Genomic DNA, 6,864 nt, shown 5'->3' with positions numbered 1-6,864 from the left:
ATTAATGGATCAAAGAAATTCATCCAACATAGCAAAAGAGGCAATGCGAAATAAAAGGCAGAATCTGTCAAAACAGAACAGTCCGTAAAGATGGATTTTATTAGGCCACCAGACTTGCTCAAACGAAAATGCTAAAATTGAATGAAAGTTGCGTACATATCTGAGGATCACTCACGTAAATTTGCATAATTTTCTGAGTTACCTACAGAGAATTAGACCCAGATTCGTGACGAGCAAAGAAATCTGTTTCTGCGCAGTAATCCAAATCTAGTACTTACTTTACTATCAAAGACTTTACTTGGCACAACAAAACACAAAACTAAGATAAGGAGAGGTTGCTACAGTAGTAAACAACTTCCAAGACACAAATATAAAACAAAGTACTGTAGCAAAATAAACACATGGGTTATCTCCCAAGAAGTTCTTTCTTTTTAGCCATTAAGATGGGCTCAGCAGTTTTAATGATGCACTCGCAAGAGATAGTATGTGAAGCAAAAGAGAGCATCAAGAGGCAAATTAAAAACACATTTAAGCCTAACATGCTTCCTATGCATAAGAATCTTGTAAATAAACAAGTTCATGAAGAGCAAAGTAACAAGCATAGGAAGATAAAACAAGTGTAGCTTCAAAAATTTCAGCACATAGAGAGGCATTTTAGTAACATGAAAATTTCTACAACCATATTTTCCTCTCTCATAATAACTTTCAGTAGCATCATGAGCAAACTCAACAATATAACTATCAAATGAAACATTCTTATCATGAGTCTCATGCATAAAATAATTACTCTCCACATAGGCATAGTCAATTTTATTAGTTGTAGTGGGAGCAAATTCAACAAAGTAGCTATCATTATTATTCTCATCAAGTGTAGGAGGCATAGTATAATCACAACAAAATTTACTCTCCATAGTAGGTGGCACCAAAAGACCACTATCATTATAATCATCATAAATAGGAGGCAAAGTATCATCAAAGAAAATTTTCTCCTCAATGCTTGGGGGACTAAAAATATCATGAAAACCAGCTTCCCCAAGCTTAGAACTTTCTATATTATTGTCAACAATGGTGTTCAAAGCGTTCATACTAATATTACTACCGAGCATGCAAAGAAGATTTTATAGGTTTTTTAATTTTCGCATCAAACAATCCAAGTTTTAAATCAGGAAATAGAATAAGAAGCTCACTCTTGTACATTATGCCAAACTAGTGTAAACAAGAAACAACAAGATGCAATTGCAGGATCTAAAGGAAATAGCTTTGAGCACACACACAACGGCGCCGGAAAAATACTTTACCTGAGACCGTAGTATGAGTGCCTTTTTACCTTTCCTCCCCGGCAACGGCGCCGGAAAAGTGCTTGATGTCTACGGGAGCTTCTATTCTTGTAGACGAGTGTTGGGCCTCCAAGAGCAGAGGTTTGTAGAACAGCAGCAAGTTTCCCTTAAGTGGATACCCAAGGTTTATCGAACTCGGGGAGGAAGAGGTCAAAGATATCCCTCTCATGCAACCCCGCAACCACAAAGCAAGAAGTCTCTTGTGTCCCCAACACACCTAATAGGTGCACTAGTTCGGCGAAGAGATAGTGAAATACAGGTGGTATAAATAAGTATGAGCAGTAGCAATGGTGCCAGAAAAGTGCTTGCTGGCGTGTAGTTGATGGTGGTAGTATTGCAGCAGTAGTAACACAGTAAAACAGTAAACAAGCAGTAGTAACTCAGCAGTATTTAGGAACAAGGCCTAGGGATTAGACTTTCACTAGTGGACACTCTCAACATTGATCACATAACAGGATAGATAAATGCATACTCTACACTTTTGTTGGATGATGAACACATTGCGTAGGATTACACGAACCCTCAATGCCGGAGTTAACAAGCTCCACAATAATGCTCATGTTTTAGTAACCTTTAGTGTAAGATAGATCAACAGACTAAACCAAGTACTAGCATAGCATGCACACTGTCACCTTCATGCATATGTAGGAGGAATAGATCACATCAATATTATCATAGCAATAGTTAACTTCGCAATCTTCAAGAGATCATGATCATAGCATAAACCAAGTACTAACACGGTGCACGCACTGTCACCTTTGCACACATGCAGGAGGAATAAAACTACTTTAATAACACATCACTAGAGTAGCACATAGATAAATTGTGATACAAACACATTGCAATCATCAAGAGATATAAATAAGCACCTCACTATGCCATTCAACAGTGAATAAGTATTCTGTGAAATCTAGCCTAAGAGACCCACACGGTGCACACACTGTCACCTTTACACACGTGGGACGAGGAGTCTCCGAAGATCACATAAGTAAAACTCACTTGACTAGCATAATGACATCTAGATTACAAGCATCATCATATGAATCTCAATCATGTAAGGCAGCTCATGAGATTATTGTATTGAAGCACATAGGAGAGAGATGAACCACATAGCTACCGGTACAGCCCCGAGCCTCGATGGAGAACTACTCCCTCCTCATGGGAGCAGCAGCGGTGATGAAGATGGCGGTGGAGATGGCAGCGGTGAAAGTGCATGGAGCCCCCATGTGTGGTTTTGGTAATTAATGACAATCTCTATGGACTAATGTTTGCATTGAGTTATATTTGTAGGAGTTGTCCATAGGAAATTCTTGAACCATATGTTGGCTTCAAGGTTGCAATAAGAAGAAACTGATGAAGGATATCAAGTGTCAAGTATGTCTTGAAGATGAAGATGAAGTGAGCCCTCAAGTTACTTCAAGACATGAACATGATGAAGAATGAAGAAATGAAGTGCAAGTTCAAGATGAGCCAACTCGAAGAGTTCATAAGCTTGAAGCTTGCCATGGAGAAATGAAGTGAGAGTTCAAGATGAGCCATCTCTAATAGATCATTTGCTTGAAGCTTGCCATCCATATGGTGATCATGGATATGTGAAGATGTGCCGAAGAAGAAGCTCTCCCATGGTGGATTATGGGGGAGCAATCCACAAGACTTCATCAAGCAAGCACAATGAAGAAAGGCGTTCCATCTTGTTGTGATCAAGATCGTCTTCATCAAGCTCAAGAGGAACGTGCAAGGTTAAGGTTTGCTCTTGATAGGGTTTCTTTCTTACCGGTCTCATGGTGTAGTCGAAGACCGGTTTATAGTTTAGTTGCCGTACTATCAAGAGGGCTCTCGAGTGAGTAACTCGATCGCATCGTTCGGAGAGAGCTCAAACATTTGCATCCTTGCATCATATTTCTTGGTTGTTATTTGGATCTTATCCATGTGGTGATTTAGAGCTTGTGGTTATTTCCATAGCAAGCTCTAGTTCATCGAAAACGGATTCCGCATGAATCACTTGTTGCGTTTTCGATATTGGAGCTTTTCTCGGTTTCTCGTATTGAGAGGTTTCACTCTAAAATACGTAGAAAAACCTACCCCACTTGTTCTTAAGCTTTTCACTCTTTGTGGGGTAGCTCTTGTCATCTTCTTTACAACAAAATTGGTTTCACCTAAATCCGAGTTTCCTAACTCAAGTTGTTGCATTTTCCATATTGGAGGTTTTACCGGTTTGCTGTTTATAGATAGGTAAAACCTTTATCCATTTGTTTCTATCCTACCTTACTGGACTATGATGGTTCCTGCATGATCTTGTAGAGCTTTTTACTAGCTTCGAAACGAGCCCAAGATCATCAAAATCGGAGTCCGGATGCAAAAGTTATTCAAGTTTCCGTGAAGCAGTTTTCTGGCCGGAAGTTGGCCGGAAGTTCCGGGCCGGAACTTCCGCCCTAGTTCCGGCGAACTTCCGGAAATGACGATTCTGCACGCAAAAGTATACTGTAAGCTTTCCGGGGACGCCCGACTTCACCCGGAACTTGGCCGGTACTTCCGGGGGGCGGAAGTTCCGCCCCAAATGACCGGAAGTTCCGGTTTTCACGAGTTTTGTCCATAACGGGCAGATTTCTCTTGCCCTATTTAAGGGGTCTTCTTCCCCAAAGTTTCCCATCCGTTTGAGCTCGTTTTTGCCCCCATTGTTGACCTTCTTTGAGCTTGCTATCTCCCTCTCCCTCCCATGAATCTTGCATCTATTTGAGAGAAAGATAGAGGAGATCTAGATCTACATATTCACCAATCAAATCCCTCTCTTTGTGAGGGGAATCCACTAGATCTAGATCTTGGAGAAATTTGGTGTTTCTCCTCCTATTTGTTCTTCCTCTCTTATTCCCCCAATAGCTTTTGTAGCTTTGTTGGAATTTGAGAGAGAAGTTCTTGAGCATCTTTGTGGTGTTCTTGCCATTGCATTTGGTGCATCGGTTTGAGTTCTCCACGGTGATTCGTGGAAGTGAAAGCAAGAAAGTTGTTACTCTTGGGTTCTTGGAACCCTAGACGGATTTGAGGCCTTTGTGGCGATTTCTTGGGAGCCTCCAATTAAGTTGTGGATGCGTGCCCCAAGCTTTGTGTAAGGCCCGGTTTCCGCCTCGAAGGAAATCCCTTAGTGGAACCGTGACCTAGGCCTTTGTGGCGAGGGTCACCGGAGATTTAGGTGAGGCGCCTTCGTGGCGTTCGGTGTGTGGTGTGAGTACCGCATCTTGGGGTGAGGCCTTTGTGGCGTTGGTGTGCATCGAGCAACCACACCTCAAGGTGAGCCTCTTGTGGCGTTCGGGAGCACTAAGCAACCGCACCTCTCCACCGGAGATTAGCACTCGCAAGAGTGTGAACTCCGGGATAAATCATCGTCTCCCGCGTGCCTCGGTTATCTCTATACCCGAGCTCTTTACTTATGCACTTTACCTTGTGATAGCCTTCGTGCTTGAAGTTATATATATCTTGCTATCACATACTTGCTTGTATTTCTTAGCATAAGTTGTTGGTGCACATAGGTGAACCATTGCTTAGAATAAGTTGTTGGTGCACATAGGTGAACAATAGCATATAGGCTTTGGGCTTGACAAAGTAAACGCTAGTTTTATTCCGCATTTGTTAAGCCCATCTCGTAAAAGTTTTAAATCGCCTATTCACCCCCCCTCTAGGCGACATCCGTGTCCTTTCAATTGGTATCGGAGCAAGGTCTCTCATTCTTAGGCTTCACCGCCTTGAGAGTAAAGATGTCGGTTAGGGGATTAGCGCACAATAACTTGTTTATATTTGATGGCACAAATTATGATCTATGGAAAATTTATGTGCTTAATATTTTGCGGCGTATGTCCCCGGACATGGAGCGATTTCTTGACATGGGTTTTTCTTCTCCTAAGGATCCTCAAAATTTATCTCTTGAGGAGGAGAAAAACTCTTGCCTCGATGCTCTTGCTTCTCATGTGTTTTCCATTGTTGTGAGCAATGTAGTTACTTCTTCAATCATGCCTTTTGGGAGCGCTCATGAATTATGGACAAAGCTTCAAGATAAATATGATGTGTCCAATATCATTGAGGATGATTGTTTTGCTTCCACTTCCGGCCGTTATGAGTTCTCATCTTCATCCACTTCACTAAAGTGTGGTAAGACACAAGGTAATGATATGGTGAGTGGTGATGAAAATTGCAATGTTGATATTGAGCTTACTATTGATGATTCTTCATCTCTATCGCATTGCAATGCTTCATCTTTGGACTTAAACACATCTAGCACTAGAAATGGTTTACATGCTTGTGTTGATAGTCCTTGCATATCATGTGTAAGTTGCTTGAAAAAATCTAATGATGATATGCTTGCATTGTCTTGTGGCCATGATAAAAATGATTCTATTTCCTCTAGTTGTTGTGTGTCTAACAATGTAGAGGAAACCAAAGATTCTATTGGTCAAGACAAGATCTTTAAAGGAGCCTCAAGTAACTCCTCATCTTTATCTCACGGTCCTCATATATGCCTTATGGCCAAGGGTTCCACGGTACCTCCTACCATGGAACCTAATATGTCTCGTGGTGATAAGAATGAGGATGAATATGAAGAAGAGGATTGGGTTGTCTCTCTACGCGATAAAGGTGATAGTGTATTCAAGGTTCTTTACAAAGATAAAATTGCTAGCTCTCACTTCTTTGAAATCTTGACTACCGCTATTGAGAGCCAAAAACTTATTTGGATGCATGAGAACACCATTGATAAAAAGGGTGCTCTTGAACGAGAGTATGCCAATGATGTAGCATCCCTAAAGAATGATCTTGAAGAAGAACAAGAGACCATAGCCTCTCTTGAAGAGCAACTTGAAACCCTTGAAGTGTCTCAAAATGAAATATTTGCTAAACTCACTAAAGAAAGAGACCATGCTAAAGCTAAACTAAAATTGCTTAAAAATGAAAAGTCCAAAGTTTGTGTTGGTCATGATAAACTTGTTAAGGATCTAGATGATCTAGACAAGGCCCACAAGGCCTTGGAGAGCGAACACTCTATCCTCACCAAGTCATATGAGCAACTACAAGCTTCATATTTAAAAGAGCATGTTATGTTACCCTCTCTTCTTAATATGTCTTGTGATGATGCTTGTGCTACTAACTCTACTTCTTGTGAAGCATCTATCTTGAAGGAGAATGTTGAGATAAGGGCTCAACTTGAATTGCTAACTAGCAATTATGGGAAATTGGAAGAAAATCATGGAAAGCTTTCTAGCTCCCATGAGGATCTTCTAGCCTCCCATGATAGGCTAAAGTTAGCTCATGAGGCTATCATGTCAAAGGCAACACCTTGTGAGCCTCATGTGGATACTAGCACTACTACCCAAAAAGCTATATTGCCATGTGCTAGTCCTAGTAATTCATCCACTCATAGTATTGCTAAATCTTGTGGTGAATTATCTTCCTTGCCTTGTTGCTCTAACAATGAAGGTTCTACTTCCTCTATTACTTGTGTTGTTACTAACCATGTAGAGGAAATCAAAGAGCTCAAGGCCCA

Source organism: Lolium rigidum, chromosome 2 (assembly GCF_022539505.1).
Source record: "Lolium rigidum isolate FL_2022 chromosome 2, APGP_CSIRO_Lrig_0.1, whole genome shotgun sequence".
Taxonomy (NCBI): Eukaryota; Viridiplantae; Streptophyta; class Magnoliopsida; order Poales; family Poaceae; genus Lolium; species Lolium rigidum.
The sequence above is the reverse complement of the archived record's forward strand: the minus strand, read 5'-3'. Positions refer to the sequence as shown.